This window comes from Lissotriton helveticus, chromosome 5_1 (assembly GCF_964261635.1).
Source record: "Lissotriton helveticus chromosome 5_1, aLisHel1.1, whole genome shotgun sequence".
Taxonomy (NCBI): Eukaryota; Metazoa; Chordata; class Amphibia; order Caudata; family Salamandridae; genus Lissotriton; species Lissotriton helveticus.
Genome location: NC_136065.1, coordinates 1,834,073,134 through 1,834,090,136, shown reverse-complemented (window position 1 = coordinate 1,834,090,136; position 17,003 = coordinate 1,834,073,134). Strand labels below are relative to the sequence as shown.

Sequence of the window (17,003 nt, the reverse complement as noted above, 5' to 3'; positions counted from 1 at the left end):
CAACAAGACACAGCCATACAGGAAGCCCACACGTCCCATAAAGCTCCCGATATACTCGATTTAACTGCTGGACCAGGCCCACTACCCAAAGAGCCAAAACATGAAACAACCCTACCTGCAACCCCCCATCTGAAACCGCCCCCTTGCCTACCCACCCCCCACCCCCGTTCCAGGTCCAGAGTCCCATACCATCCATACATCCAATCATACCATTCTAAATTAGGCATCTGTGTGTGATAAGCGAAGCAACCGCAAGTATCGGGGGCATGTTACCTCCCTGAATTCAGTGGCCAACAGGGACAAGAAGGGCTGCCACAACTCCGCATACTTATGCCCTTCCCCTGCTTTAACCAAGGACAGTTTCTCCATGCCCAGGACCGACCAGTGACGACACAGCCAGCCCTGAAAAGTAGGGACATGTGAGGTGCGCCACAAAGCCAGTATGTTCTGAATGGCGGAGCCCAGTGCTATTGCAATTAGTCGGCCCCTGCGTGCCCTCAAAGGAAAGGTGATAGCATTGGGGAGCCCTAGAAGTACATAGGCCGGGAATCTCGGAATGTCAGTATCAAAGTGTGCATCTATCTCGTCGAGGATAGTCTTCCAGTAACCCTGAACATGTGTACAGTACCACAGGAGATGGGTCAACGTACCCCTCTCCCCGCAGCCCCGCCAGCAGGATGCGCCCCTGGTGCGATCCATCTCATGCAACCGTTCAGGCGTGTAATACCAGTACGTCACCAGCTTAGTGAAAGTGTCCGTCAACCCCATGTGATAGGCAGAGTGTCGGGCGCGATAGCAGAAGTCTTCCCACTCCTAATTGCTCAGGTCCCGTCCCAGCTCTCTCTCCCATCGCGACCTTCCCACGTTATAAACGTGGAAATACCGATCTAACAACCCACCCTTCTCCGGGGGAGCATTGCCAGCCGCAGCTTCACCCTGGGCCGCATCCCATTCCAGACAAATTGCGCAAGTTCCGACTGTGTTTGGCGGATCAAGCGCCCGGGGGGACGAAGCGGGATGACCCGGAAGATATACAGGATCTGGGGAAGAACGGTCATCTTCACCGCCGCCACCCGCCCCAGCCAGGAAAGTGGGAGATGTCGCCAGCGCCCCAGTTCTGTACGGAGGGTTTGACGGAGGTTGGCATAGTTTATACGCTCCGTATCAGGCAAAGTTGCCGCCAGCTGTATCCCCAGATACGGGACCGCCCCAGCTGACCAGCGGACGGGAAAGTGCTCTTCCACGGAGGCACGAGTCCGCTCCTCCAGGGAAAGATCAAGAGCCAACGATTTCGCCATATTAACTTTAAAGCCCGATGCCCTCGTGAACGCATCTCGGATCTCAACGCTGGCTGGCAAGGAATCCGCAGGGGAGGCCAAGGAAAGGAGGACGTCGTCAGCATATAAGCTGATTTTATAGACGTACGCCCCGAATTTGATCCCCTGCACTCTCGGGGCCGTCCGCAGAGCCTGCGCCAGTGGTTCCATATACAGCGCGAAGAGCAAATTGGAAAGCGGGCCCTTCTGCCGGGTCCCACGCTCGATGGGAAAGCAAGGTGACGAACAGTAGTTAACACGCACCGTCGCCGTGGGGAAGGTGTAACAGTTCAGAACCCACGTGCAAAATTTAACTCCCAATCCCGCTTTTATCAGCACTTGCTCCAGATATGGCCAGTGGACCCGGTCAAACGCCTTCTCTGCGTCAATCGCCAGCATCATGTACTCTCCTGGCAATCTCGTGGCCAGTTCAACCAGGTGTAGCGCCTTTTTAGTGTTGTCGGCAGTCTGTCGCTCAGGAATAAATCCTGCCTGATCTGGGTCGACCAGTCCCTGCATGAGCGGTGCCAGACGTGCCGCTAGGATACTGGTGTAAAGTTTAAGGTCCACGTTAAGGAGGGATATAGGCCGGTAAGCTCCGCATTGCGCGCGGTCTTTCCCTGGTTTACGGATGACCGATATAGTGGCGTCCATTAGATCTCTCGGGATGGCTACGGGGTCGGAAAATACGTTAAAAAGCACGGTCAACAACGGGGCAATCTGGGGACAAAAGGTTTTGTAAAAAATGGCGGTAAAACCGTCCGGGCCCGGTGCCTTAGCCAATTTGAGGCACAAGATCGCCGATATCACTTCTTCAGGACGGATCGCCCCGTCCAGCAACTCCGACTGGTCTGCCGACAAGGTTGGAAGAGCCACAGACTCTAAAAAGGCCTCACTATCTGCGGGGTCAAGCCGGGCTCCGGCATATAAGGAGGTGTAAAAATCGCTAAAAGCTTTCGCTATGTCCCTATCCTCGGTCACTCTACACCCCTCTTGCGTGATTATCTCCTGCACCGTGTGCCGGCGGTTGCAATTCTCTGAGCGCTCGTCCTAGCAGGCGCCCGCACCTGTCTCCCCCCGTGTAGTACATGTGTCGCACCCTCAGGGCCGCATATTCAGCCCAGTCCTGGTCTAAAGCCGCCAGTTACTGACGCGCCAGGCGCAGCTGTCTCCAAACCCGAGGCGCCACTGTCCGCTGATGTATCTGTTCCAATTCGCGGGTTTGGGACGTTAGGTCCTCTCTCTTGCGCGCCCGTTCTACATTTTCCGCTGACGAAAGTACTATAAACTCACCCGCAGTACCGCCTTGAGAGCCGCCCAATGTGTCGCCAGAGAGGTGTCCGCAGGCTGATTGTGTGCTAGGTAGTCTGTAATGGCCCCCTTGATTTTGTCCACCATGTCCTTCCTATGAAGTAGTGTATGGCGCAATCTCCAACAGCGCGCAGCGTGGGTGAGGGGTGGGAAGAAAAACACCACTAAGAGAGCGGCGCATGGTCTGAGAGCGCCGCTGCCCCTATTTCTACCTGTGACGCCAGCGCCTTGAGTGAAGTAGAAACTAATAGGTAGTTCAGTCGCGCATAAGTCTTGTGGGCGTTAGAATAGTATGTGTAGTCCCTGACACCTGGATGAAAGCTCCGCCAAAGGTCACCAATCCTTAGCTCTTTCAGTCTACAATGCCCTCCCTCCGAGAGAGTGCCTGATTGCGAGGAGCGCTGCCCCGACCTATCCAGAAGATTATCAAAGACCAAGTTGAAGTCCCCCCCAACTAAAATGTGTCTATCAGGCGACGTGGCCGCCTCGCTGAGCGCTCGGTGAAAAAACTTCTCCTGCCCCTCATTAGGTGCGTAAACTGAGATAACTGTGAAGGTGTCTTCTCCTAGTGAGAATCTGTGAGAGAGCAACCGCCCTTTAATTTCGGCTCCCTTCTGCAGGACCTTACCCCTGAAATGTTGGGCCACCAGAATTGCAACCCCTGCTGTCTTCGTGGGGGCAGAGGAGAAAAATTATGTCGGAAAATGGTGGGATTTCAGCCTGTGACAATCTTTGGGCAACAGATGCGTCTCCTGGAGAAGACAGATATCCGCTTTCGAGTTTTCCAGGAGCGTCAAGACCGCCCTGCGCTTTACGGGATTGTTAAGGCCCCTCACATTCAATGTGAGGAGGCGCAATTCAGTCGCCGGCAAAATCAACCATCCACCCCCCACTCTCTGCCACACCGCTCACCGCCATACCCACGGACTGCCCCACCCCCTGCAACTGACAGAGCCACCAATGCCAGCCCCCCCAATGTCCACGGCAAGCCACCTGGGGCTCTACACACTCACACACCCCTAACCATACTCGGACCTGGAACCCCACCCCCACCCTAGCAATGCTACCCCTGAAAACATGCATAGAGAAAATGGAAACAACCCCCCAACCAGAACCCCATAGTCAATGTCCAACATCCCAGGATAAGTGGTAAAATGTCACCTCAGGGTAGTTCGTCCGCACTGCAATCGTGATCTCCCTACCCCCCGCCGACAGCGGGAGCCATCATCACAAAAAATGCCCAGCCAGGATAAGACTCAGTTCGACCTTCAGCTGGGGTGGGCCACCTCCGGACTGGAGGACACCGCCTCCACTGCTGCCCGTTGACCCTCTCAGATTGCTGCCACTGGAGGTTTACGGAACTGTCGCCGTCTGTGCTGATGCTGCCATCGGGGCTTCCCATCATCTCGTTCCGATGTGGACCAGCCGCGTCCTCTGCCTCCTCGGGTGGGTCAATACCCAGCAAACGACATGCCTCCGTCAGGGATCTCAGTTGAAACAGCTTATTGTCCTTTTTGAATATCAGGCGGAAGGGATGACCCCAGTTGTAGGGATGTTTTGATGCTGCAGGAAGGTTGTGACTGGTTTGAAGAGCCGGCGTTTCTGCAGAGTGATAGCTGACAGGTCCTGATACAAGACGGGGGACTGACCTTTATAGGAAAGAGGATGCATTTGGCGAGCTTTCTGTAGAATCTCCTCCTTGGTGCGGAAGTCCTGCACACATGCCAGGATATCAGGAGGGGGAGCCGAGGGAGAACGCGGCGGGCCCACTCTATGAACTCGATCTATACGTATCTCAGTTTCCGGAGAGTGTCCCAGGATGTGGTTGAAGAGGCCGTTAGTGAAGCCCAGGAGGTCCTTGGTGTCGTCGGCCATTGTCACCCCTCGGATGCGGACATTATGGCGCTGAGAGCGATTCTCCAGGTCTTGCATATGGGCCTGCAGGTCCACATGCTGATCATGAAGTCGAACGACCTCCTGGCGCAGACCCTCTATCTCCAAGTCCCTGGAGTCACTCTTTGTTTCTAGGTCCGCCACCCTCTCCCCAATGCCGTCCATGTCTCTGCGGACCCCTTTGATCTCATCCGCGAACTCCTTCTTCAGGGCTTGGATGTTTTCACGTAAGGCGGTGAAGAGCGACTCCAGGAAGGCTTTAGTGATCAGGTCTTTGCCTTCCGCTAGCTCCGTCGCTGGTTGTGAGGCCTTGGTCGCCATGTCTTTGGCTGCTGCCCCGCCTGGGCCGACGCGAAGAGATCTTTGACTGTCTTCTCCTTCCGCACCGGGACAGTCGTGTGTCTAAGAATCCCCGCCGCGCTATGTCCACCGCTCGTCTGAACCGCGGACCCCCCCCCCGCAGGCCTCACCCGATCTCCGCCGTAGATGCACCCGAGTCAACCAGCGCGGCCTTTCCCCGGCGTCCTAGACTCCTCTCCTAGCTGTCCCCAGGAGGGTGCACCGTCTGCTCCACACTACCTCCGGGCGCCACCGCTGCTCACTGGGCGGAAGACCCCGTTGCCCCAGACAACCAGAAGGGCGCCGTCGCTGCTCCTCGTGGGCCCCCTGGCCGACCCGGCTCCTCTCACCATCCTGCTGGGCCCACCACGTAGAGACCAGGGGGGAAGCCCGTTGTGCTGCCCGGGTGTCGGGAGTCAAGCTCCGGGGTCCGACCTGCAGGCTAGTCCGCCGCGGCCCGGGGGCCGAGCCAGTTGTTGGGGTGTATCACTGCCACCTCTGCCTGGGCCTGGCTAGACCCCTCACCATCCCCGCCAGGCCGGCTACTCCTTGCGACGAAGTCAATGCGAGACTGTGGCCACTCAAGGCCCACACTAAATGGCGGCTTCCACACCGGTTCCCGCGATGCAAACCAGGCCAACAGCCGTCCCCCTGTAGACCACCACCGTTCCTCCTCCCTCTGGTCGCCGCAGGAGAGCGCACCTCTCCTCCGCTCCGCTGTCTCCTTCAGCCCCAGACGGGGGGCGCTCACCGCTCTGGCTCACCCGTCACTGCAACCGCTTCTCATAATGGCGGGCGGGCAGGGCGCCTCGATCTCCACTCGGACCGGCGGGGGCTGCCGCTTCCCTCACCTCGCTGCACTCCCTGGCGACCCCGCACCGCGTCCGCTGCCTCAATTGCCTCAGGTGCCGGTCGATACCGAGCCACACTCCGCCCAGGCGCTCCTCTCCGGGCCCAAGACGCGGCCCAGGCAGCCTCCGCTCCGGCCGCGCTGGTCACTGCGGGCGTCGCGCTGCACTCCGGCACTACCCCCCCCAGCGTAGCGACTCCACACTGGTTCCCAAGAAGGCTGTTCAAATTGTCCGGGCCCCCACTGGTGCTAAGACGGGCTTGGGCCCGGGCTAATTATCGCTGCCGGCGGGAGCTTCGGGAAGGTGCGTCCGTTCACGCCGCCATGTTGGCCATGCCCCGCATGCATCAGTTTACACTAGTGAAACACATCTGAAAACAAGTGAGAGCACTTCTGCTCAGGCCCCCTGCCCCGCTCAGTATGCCTACATTAATGGGAGGCCCAGCGAGAGAAAAGGGGTGACACCTCTACCTGTTGCTGCTAAACGGGAGGTAATGAGTGCCCATCTCCCTCCAGAAAGACCACTCAGACACCCACTGGGCTGCTGGCGGTATAGTCGAACAACAGAGACACCGCCCAAATCGGCCCCCAGGCTGCTCAAAAGCAGCCTTCAGGTGGAACTCGGACCCCGGCCCCTCGGGCATTGCCCGAATGCCCCCGTTACCAATCTGACGCTGCTTTAGGGATACAATTTTTTTCCAAAAAATCATCTATAATAAACTAAACACTAAGAATTCAGGGACAAATACACACAAAACATACAAACAGTTGATTTTTAGCCAGATACATAGGTTAATGACCCCTCATTATCTCAGTCAAAATACGTAACCCATATTTTTCCAAACTTCCTAAGACCCCCCACAGGTAATGCATAAGAGCGTTCACTTCTTCTAACTGCTTTCATTTTATGGGCCCATTCCATGACAGAAGGAATCAAATCGGTGCGCCACCTTTGCAATAAAAGTGATCTAGCTACTGCCATCACAATGTATAAAAATGTAACCAGATAGTCAGGAAGGGAGAAGTCTGGATCAAAACCAATAACAATTAACAAATCGCTCACTGCTAATTGAATACCACATTCGATTTCCAAATAGCAAAAGATGTCCTTCCAGAACTTCTGAATCCTAGGGCATTGTAACATAATATGCGACCAATTGGCTGAAGGATGATTAATACAGCAAAAGCAGTGCGGGGAGTGATTGGCATACATTTTTGAAAGAGAGAGTGGGGTTCGATAAAGTTGCCATTTACTGAAAAAAACATCCTACGCCAATTCGCCAATTTGCACCTCTCAGCGTGATAAAATTAAGATTATTAATGGTTGACAGACAAGTTGGCAGAAATGTCATGGTCTTCACAATCCATCCATTTTTTGATAGCCTTCTGCCCAAGATCTAGGGCCCTAACTGAGGCTATTGTGTTACACAAAAAGGGGGTTTAACCCATATAGTCACGGGGACCTGGGTGCAATATGATACATATAGAGGGGAGTGTCCCCGTGAAAAGAGTGTGTGCCGTAAGACCACACTAAAACAGTGCCTGGACGTTTTTGCACAGTCTGCTTGACGGCTTAAAATAAAATAAATATTGATCCTTGCTCTTCTCATTCTCCCACAGCAAGTTGCGCCCTCCAAAAGATATGGTGTACCGCCTTTATGTTTCTCCACACGACCTCGTACTTCTGAGGCTTTCAAGATAAGTCGGTCTCAGACCATTTCTTTCGTAAGTTAATAACACCCATTCCACCTTTTTTAACTTGCCTAATCTTTGCGGTCAATAATGTTACATATTTAGTAACGTTATTTCATTCATCCCCCTTTCTAGCTCGTCTGAGAGGCAATAATTTAATATATGTGTTAAACACGCCTGTCCTGGCGTAATATACCGCCAGAGCACCAAGGCAATTAACCATCTTGTATCAACATTTTAGCGGGAACAAGGGAGCTTGTTTACCGCGTGTGGACAGTCCAATTACTTTAAAAAGGTAATGGAGTCTCTTGGTCTTAATCTATAGTACTGTGATGTTATGTCACTGTGCAGTTTTAACTGTAGTCTTTCTCCTCTGTAGTGGTGGTTCCCCACCGTGATTGCTTGACCGCGACTCCGTAGCGTGGCGCAAATCCAGAGTACAGAGCCTTCCCTGGCCGTACCCCATGGTAATTTTTGTATATATGTGTATAATTAATTAATAGGTTTAGACCCGTGGATTATCTCCTGTCTTGACCATGTACTAAAGTCGTAATGTCTTTTCCCACAGTTGGCCCGCCCCAAGACACCCCCCCCCCTCCTTCCCTGTGTGACGTCCTGATGAAGACCCCGTGAAAGGACTACATTCAGCCTGCTAATAGGGGTCGAAACGTCGACTGTTCTATTTTGATATACCGGACATTGTCCTTACTAATCTGATTTATCAGACATACCGGATATATTTTGGACTATTTTTTAATTGGTTGTAATTGGTCATAGCTAGGCCTTTATATTGTTTATTTTTTGTATTGTGTCACGCAACCTTGTAATAATTAGGTCATTTTTACTGTGTCTATTATCTTTACCACCTTCCTCCCTAGTATTTCCTTCTTTCCTTCCCCTTCTTTCCCCCACCTTGGGGTTTTGACAATATTGAATTTTGTATTATTATTGAATTTGTGTTCTGCTTTTTTGGTAATAAAACTTTATTACCATTTGAAATGTCATTGTTTATTGCTTAAATATTGAGGTGTGTTTTAGTGTGGTCTTACGGCCTAACTGAGGCTAAGCACCTCCTCCAAGCCCCAGGTTTCCTGCCAGATGCATCTTCTAAAAGTTCATTGGCTAGCTGATGTTGTTCGCTAATTTGAGAAACATCTAGCTCAGCCAGGAATTTATGGAAGATGTTATATGACCCCAGAAGAATAAAATCATTAACAATCAAATACGAAATTCCGGTCACAGTCAACCATCTTCCATTCCTCAGAAAGTCTGAGATCTTACGAAATCCTTCCGCAGCCCACTTTAAGGTGTATTCTGAGGATTGTGTTATCCCTGCTAGTGATAAAATGTCAGCTAGTGGAGTGGTTGAGTTCATTACAGGAATGGAGTATCTTTTATAAAGCGCCTGTCGTTTTTTAACATACGAATAAATGTCAATTACCGAATCGGTAAATACTGAAAAATTCACGGGTGGCAGGGTGTCACTTTGACACCCTGTTGCACCCCTGATTAGTGCTGGTGTGCACATATGGCATACATATCGCCCTTTATCTATCTATCTATCACCCTCTATCTATCTATCTATCTGTATATCTCCCTCACTCTATCTATCTATCGCCCTCACTCTATCGCCCTCACTCTATCTATCTATATATCGCCCTTACTCTATCTATCTATCGCCCTCACTCTATCTATCGCTCTCTATCTATCTGTCGCCCTCACTCTATCTATCGCCATCACTCTATCTATCTATCGCCCTCACTATCAGTCTATCGCACTCACTCTATCTATCGCCATCACTCTATCTATCTATCTATCGCCCTCACTCTGTCTATCTATTGCCCTCACTCAATCTATCTATCTATCTATCTATCTATCTATCTATCTATCTATCTATCGCCCTCACTCTAAAGATAGATAGATATAGCTCTCCTGAGGCGGAAGCCGGGAGACAGATCGCTCGATAATCATTTTTAACAATTGCTGTAATACTGTGTTCTTAAACTTGCCTTTGCTCCCTGGGCACCCAAAACTGTAGCTGCACCTCTAACTTTGTTTCCCGCGTAGCGGATTTATCGCTGCCGCAGCTTACTTCTTTCTTGTGACGCCATTGACGGGGATTCCCAAGGCCACGCCCACTATGGTCGGCCACGCCCCCCCACACCTATGCCTACTTAACGCGCTGACTGCTAGCGCGACGGCAAAGATATAGCTCTCCGGAGGCGGAAGCCGGGAGACAGATCGCTCGATAATCATTTTTAACAATTGCTGTAATACTGTGTTTTTAAACTTGCCTTTGCTCCCTGGGCACCCAAAACTTTAGCTGCACCTCTAACTTTGTTTCCCGCGTAGCGGATTTATCGCTGCCGCGGCTTACTACTGTCTTGTGATGCCATTGACGGGGATTCCCAAGGCCACGCCCACTACGGTCGGCCACGCCTCCCCACCTACGCCTCATCTCCTCTATAAGACATGTGCATTCGCCGGACGCGCAGCTGACGAGCGCAGCGGGCACGCCGTTTGCGCGCCTAAGGCAAGCCCGTCTGCGCCCGTCCGCGCCGGACCCGCGCCTAGTGCTAGAAACCCTGCTCGTTTTCCTGGCCTACGATACTCTAAATCCGATCTATGTAGGTTTGACCAGCGCTGCTGCGACCACCCGATTAAAACTGACTTCAGTGACACCGACATTACCCCCACATGTCCCTCCTGTGGCTTTCAAGCGCCAGCCATCCCATCGATCATCACTTCTAACCTGGCCAACTCACTTCCAGATAAAATAGCGCAGCCTGCTGTAACTAACCAACCACAGGCTACCGATCCGGACAACCGCTCAAAAACAGTGTTACATAGGAACAGATCCCTCAAATGCATACGACTCCAGCTGGTCCAAAACCAGGCGGCCCGCCTGGTCTTCAACTTGGCCAAATCCCATCACGTCACTCCCCTCCTCAAGTCCCTACACTGGCTCCCTATCCGAGAATGAGCCCAGTTCAAGTTGGGCTGCATCACCTTTCAGGCTCGGGCCTGCGCAGCCCCTGCCTTTATCTCCTCTGAAATCAAACCCTACGCCACTGTCTGGGAGCTACGCTCATCCGCCCAACAACTGCTCATAGTTCCTCGCTTTAAACGCAAAAAGTGGGGTGGCACGAAATTTTCTACACTCGCCCCTGCTTTTTGGAACTCTCTCCCTGCCCACCTCAGATCCTGCTCCCAATACACACTCTTCCGCAAAGCCCTAAAAACTTTTCTCTTTTCTCAAGCCTTTTCCCCATAAACTGCTTCTCTCCACCTTCCTTTGCCTCCTGCCCTCCCGGGCTCAGTACCTGATAGCGCCATGAAACCGCCAGGTGTACGTGCGCTTTATAAATATTTTTAAACTCAAACTCAAACAGGTGTAAAAACACATTTATGCATTTACATAGGAATTCCTTCTTTACCACCAACTAATAGTTGGTGGTAAATAACGAATTCTTAAAGCCCAGAAGCACTGTTTACAGTGCTTCCTACATGTCATTTACCGATTCGGTAAATACTGAATCGGTAAATGATGATTCGGTAAATACCGAATCGGTAAATACCGATTCGTTATTTACCGAATCGGTAAAATAGCCTCCTACATAGGAAAAGGCTTTTACCGAGCCAGGTCTTGAGGTGTTTCCTGAAGGTGAGGTGGTGCTGGGTCAGTCGTAGGTGGGCGAGGAGGGAGTTCCACGTCTTGGCAGCCAGGTAGGAGAATGATCTTCCTCCGGTGGTGGCTCTGCAAATCCGTGGGACGGTGGCGAGGGCGAGGCTGGCGGAGCGAAGCTGACGGGTTGGCGTGTAGAACGTGAGGCGGTTGTTGCGGTATTCGGGGCCCATGTCGTGGAGAGCTTTGTGTGCGTGGGTGAGGAGCCTGAACGTGATCCTCTTGTTGACGGGGAGCCAGTGCAGGTCTCTCAGGGGGGCGGAGATGTGGCTGTGGCGAGGGATGTCGAGGATGAGTCGTGCGGATGCGTTCTGTATGCGCTGGAGTCTTTTCTGCAGTTTGGCCGTGGTTCCAGCATAGAGGGCGGGTTCCCGTAGTCCAGTCGGCTGGTGACGAGGGCCTGGGTGACCGCCTTTCTGGTTCCAGTGGGGATCCACAGGAAGATCTTTCGGAGCACGCGCAGGGTGTTGAAGCATGTGGATGAGATGGCGTTGACTTGCTTGGTCATCGTGAGGGATAAGTCCAGGATGAATCCCAGGTTGCGTGCGTGGTCTGTGGTTGTCGGTACGGAGCCCAGCGCTGTGGGCCACCAGGAGTCGTCCCAGGCGCATAGGGATGGTCCTAGGATGAGGACCTCTGTCTTGTCTGAGTTCAGTTTCAGATGGCTGAGCTTCATCCATTCCGCGACGTCTCTCATTCCTTCCTGGAAGCTGATACTAGCGGTGGCCGGGTCTTTGGTGAGGGAGAGTATCAGCTGGGTGTCGTCGGCGTAGGAGATGATGTTGAGGTTGTGTTTGCGTGCGATGGTGGCTTGGGGGCTCATGTAGATATTGAAGAGGGTAGGGCTGAGCAAGGAGCCTTGGGGTAGGCCACAGATGATCTCGATGGCCGCGGAAGGGAGGGAGGCGGACTCGCTGGGTTCTGTCAGAGAGGAACGAGGTGATCCAGTCAAGGGCCTTTCCTTGGATCCCAATGTTGAGCAGGCGGGATATTAGGGTGCGATGGCAAACGGTATCGATGGTGGCTGAGAGGTTAAGGAGGATGAGGGCGGCAGTTTCCTTGTTGTCGAGCAGGGCCCTGATGTCGTCGGTGGCTGCGATGAGGGCTGTTTCGGTGCTGTGGTTGGCTCGAAATCCTGACTGGAATGGGTCGAGGGAGCTGTTTGCCTCGAGGAATGCAGTCAGCTGTTTATTGACAGTCTTCTCAATGACTTTTGCAGGGAAGGGGAGAAGAGAGATGGGGTGGAAGTTCTTGAGGTCTTTGGGGTCCGCTCAGGGTTTCTTCAGTAGGGCGTTGATTTCTGCATGCTTCCAGCTCTCTGGGAAGGTGGCGGATGTGAGGGAGTTGTTTATGACGTTCCGGAGTTGGGGTGCGATGATAGTGTCAGGTTTTCTGTCGTCTGTTCGTGGCGCCAGGCTTTCTCGAGGGTTCGGCAGGATTTCTTTGAGTCTTTGAGGTCGTCGGTGAACCATGTGGCTTTCTTGTTGCCGGGCTTGCCTGGAGGGTTCTTCAGTGGTGCAACGGCGTCAGCACAGTTGGAGATCCACTGTGTGAGGTTGTGGGCTGCGGCGTTGGTGTCAGTAGTGTCGGTGGGTGGGTTCTGGATCAGTGCTGTGGTTAGCTGGTCGGTGGTTACTTTGCTCCAGAATCTGTGGGGGATCTGTTGCGGGTGGTGGTGGGATGTCATCTTCTTGAAGGTGAAATGGATGCAGCTGTGGTCAGTCCAGTGAAGTCCGGTGGAGTGGCTGAAGGTGACATGGCTGCTGGTGGAGAAGATGGGGTCGAGCATGTGGCCGGCGTAGTGGGTGGGGGTGTTCACCAGTTGCTTGAGTCCGAGGTTGGCGAGGTTGTCGAGCAGGGTGGTGGTGTTGCTGTCGTTGTTGTTCTCCAGGTGGAAGTTCAGGTCCCCTAGGAGGATGTAGTCTGGCGAGGCGAGGGCGTGTGGGCTGATGAAGTCGGTGATGGCTTCACTGAATTGTGTGCGTGGACCCGGGGGTCTGTAGATGAGCGTTCGTCTGAGGGTAGTTTTGGGGTCGGTGTGGATCTGGAAATGTAGGTGTTCAGCTGCAGTGAGGGTGTCTTCGGAGTTGGTTGTGACGCTGATGGTGTTCCTGTAGATGATGGCGATTCCTCCTCCGGTTTGGTTGACGCGGTCCTTCCGGGTGATTTTGTAGTCGTTCGGGATGGCTATGGAGATGTCGGGGGCTGTGGAGGCGTTCATCCAGGTTTTCGTGAGGAAGGCGACGTCCGGCGCTGTTGTATCGAGGAGGTCCCAGAGTTCAACTGCGTGCTTGTGGACGTAGCGGGTGTTAAGCAGAATACACTTGAGGTGGTTGTTGTTGTTGCCTGGTCCAGAGGGTGGGGTGCAGGTCCGGAGGCAGCTACATTTGCAGGCTTGGCAGGTGAAGGGACCGTGGGTGCGCTTCAGGGAGGCACGGTAGCAGGCAGGCGGTCGGCCGGTGTTGAGTGCGTGGAGTGTGGCAGTGTCGTATTTTAGTCGGGTCGCTTGGCTTCGGCGGGGGCCAGGGGTTCTGGCGCTGGGCGCGGTCCAGGTGCGGACGGGCGCAGATGGGCTTGCCTCGCTGCGCAGCCTCCATATGAGGGGATGTGGGAGGGTGGAGCAGCTGGGATGTGGGAACGGGGGGGGCGGGGCCGCAGGGGACGCAGCGGCGGGAAGCGGGCACAGGGGGTCAATAGAAGGAAAAGAGAACGGCAATTTGGGAGACCAGAGGCACGAGTGGTCAACAGAAGGAAAGAAAAACACAGCAATGGGGAACAAGGGGCACGAGGGGGTCAACAGAAGGAAATAAAACACAGCAATGGGGGACAAGGGGCACGAGGGGGTCAACAGAAGGAAAACAGAGTACAGCAGAGGAGTACAAACCGGTCCGGGGTGGTGAGCGGCGGACAACTTGGAGAGAGGCGGCAGCAGCACACCGGGGTCTGCGCGATGGCAGAGGGAGCGACCTACCTGGTCACAGGGTCAAGGGTCGCTCTCCTCACCACCGCGCGGCCTCCATATGAGGGGATGTGGGAGGGAGGAGCAGCTAGGATGCGGGAGCGGGCGGCGAATGGGAAACCAGGGGGCGGGGCCGCAGGGGACGCAGCGACGGGAAGCGGGCACAGGGGGTCAATAGAAGGAAAAGAGAACGGCAATTTCGGAGACCAGAGGCACGAACAGGGCCGGACTGAGAACGCAAACCAGCCCTGGCAAAGTGCTCGGCCGACCCCCTGGGGGTGCGACGAGCTCTTTGCCGGGACCAGTTTTCGGCCGTTTTTGTTACAGGGCTGCAAAAACGGCCATGTAACAAAAACGGCCCCCAGGACCCAAAATCGGCCTCCACCCTTGCGGCGCACCGGGGGATTGCCCGGTGCCCGCAACGGTGCCCGCAACGGCCAGTCCGGGCCAAGGGGCACGAGGGGGTCAACAGAAGGAAAGAAAACACAGCAATGGGGGACAAGGGGCACGAGGGGGTCAACAGAAGGAAAACAGTACAACAGAGGAGTACAAACCGGTCCGCGGCAGTGAGCGGCGGACAACTTGGAGAGAGGCGGCAGCAGCACACCGGGGGTCTGCGCGATGGCAGAGGGAGCGACCTACCTGGTCACAGGGTCAAGGGTCGCTTGAGGAATATAGATGCATCCCCCCTGACTCACAGCCTCTGTCAGCGAAATGTACCAGCGATGTGGGAGTGGACCTGGATGCTTTAGCTGGGCTTAAACAGGCATTTTTAGCCAGTACTGCTCCTCCAGTACCCCCCTCTGACCCCCCGAAGGAGATCACAGGGACACTGATGACGACGCAGGCCCCTTCCTACCCTGTCTCTCCTCGTCTCTCCTCGTCTCCTTCCCCCCGCCAGCCCCCGCCTGCACCCTTGCTGCTCATGTTGACCAGGGTCTGTGTGCAGATAGGTTGGATCCGGATGAGATCCTTCACCCAAGGTCTTCGGATTGGGCTCCATCAGCTAAAGTTGCCCAATAAGTGGTGAGCCGCTTCAGGAAACCGCTGGAGGACGCCCACAATTGTCCCAGGGCAGAATGCCCCCGCCGATCCTCGGAAGGTAGAGGGCCTTAACACTCGATATAGACCCACATATGTCCACTTTCCTGCAGAAGTTCATTAAGGATCCAAAAAGGGGATAGATAGGTCCTGGCGGGTTTACCAGGACAAGCTACTGGACACTCTGGGCCCACTCATAAAGATCCTGGATATGGTGGAGGAGCTTATATCTGATCCCTCATCTCCCCAGATACCTTGTGTCATGGGCGCAACACGCCGGGGTTTTCTTGGGCAACACCAACTGCACCTTGTCTACCGAGCAGAGCAGATCCTTGCTTATCAAGGTAGATCCCAAACTTGGGGATCTGGCAGACTCGTAAGCGGGTCCAGTTGCGCAGGGCGGCCTCTTTGGGGATCCCTTCATTAAAGAATTGGGGTAGTTCATGAACACCTTTATCTCGCTGGACAAGGAACGATCTTCTATTAAAAAGGTGCTTCACTCCCAGGTTTTCCGTGGGAGTGAATAATGTTTTAAGTTAACTCTGCTTTGTATTTGATTGTAAATACGTTGTTTTCTCATGGATACTTATCTGTGCCATTTCCCTTTCAGGGCTAATCCTTAGCCATGATTGTCTCCTAAAACTATGTCATTTGATTACAGGAAGGGACGCAAGCAAACAGGATGCATGAAGTGTTGATGGAGGCTGATCTTGTGCGACGAAAGAGGAGGAATGGCCAGTGAGTGAAGACTATGGACCGGCTGGAGTATCCTGATTGGGTGAAAGTGGACAGACAGTCTACCTTTGGACTCTATTGGGGTGTTTATTGTTGTGGTATTCCCAAGGTCTCATGGGAATTATAGTTTCTTGTGTTTACTTTAAATGGCTGATACACAATAAAGTGAAGACATAAAATAAGGTATTGGATAGTATGGATGCACTACTATCAGAAAGGGCCGAACAAATGTCTTAGGGGACATTTTAGAGATTACTAGCTGAGTTCTAGACACAGCACAATATGGTGGAGGCTGAGGCCTTACAAGAAGAGAGTGACACATTCTACGTGTACTCCCTGCAATTGCCTTGCCCCACATACATTATTTTGATTTTGAGTTTGTTACTAAAAAAGGAAAATATAGAATTATAAAATGTGATGTGAATAGCAGAAATATTTCCAGAAACGGTACACAATTTAGCATTTTACCCATCGCACCCCCATCTGAAATAGTTGACGACTACAGGATAAGTGTCCCCCTTACATTTTCAGGGTCTAGATGAGACAACCCACTATAGAACATGTTTTCAATCAAAGACCAATAGGCCACCAGCAGTGAAATGGTGTTAGCTAACAAGCCACTTTTACATAAAAAGAACACGAATAATTTCTAGAATTTTCAGTCCAGTGTCACAATGTTATCTTTTTTTGTTGCATAATCTTGGAATTAATGTTGTGGTGTCTTGGCGGTCCTTATAAACTCAAATAAATATCGATTGTGGAAACCCGACCTCTGGGAGAGCAGCCACCGGGAATGTGCCTTCTCCTTCACCGAAAAAAAATAATTGTTGGAATTTACGAGGGTTTTTACTCCTAATTTTTGTATAGTTTCATAAAATTATCAAAAATGTTTCCATGGTTCCAAAGTTTTACAGGAGTTAGGCTTCCGTTTGAAAAATGTGACTTTAATACCACATACTCCCTCATCTTGATCTTGTGTACCTGTGTGCCATTTAGTGCATGTATCTTTCTCTCGCAAGCGTTGAGCCACCTGTGAGGCAGGGCTACGCGCTATCTGCACTCGTCTTGAAACCACTTATGGGTTTTCGGCAAAATACGGTTTTGAGGAAAGGCACATCTGGTTTCATCACCAACTAAAACCTGCGAAAGAAGAACAATGTAAACACAGGAAGAGAAAGTGGA

General features: G+C 52.8%; 1 long non-coding RNA gene across 1 annotated transcript in view; it reads left to right on the top strand.

The window, feature by feature from the left end:
- LOC144755874 (uncharacterized) overlaps positions 1-15,879 on the top strand; it is a 499,059-nt gene extending 483,180 nt beyond the window's left edge. Inside the window, exon 3 of the long non-coding RNA XR_013594983.1 lies at positions 15,748-15,879. This is a non-coding gene — a long non-coding RNA (uncharacterized LOC144755874). The remainder of the gene's footprint in view (positions 1-15,747) is intronic.
- Positions 15,880-17,003: the final 1,124 nt, after the last annotated feature.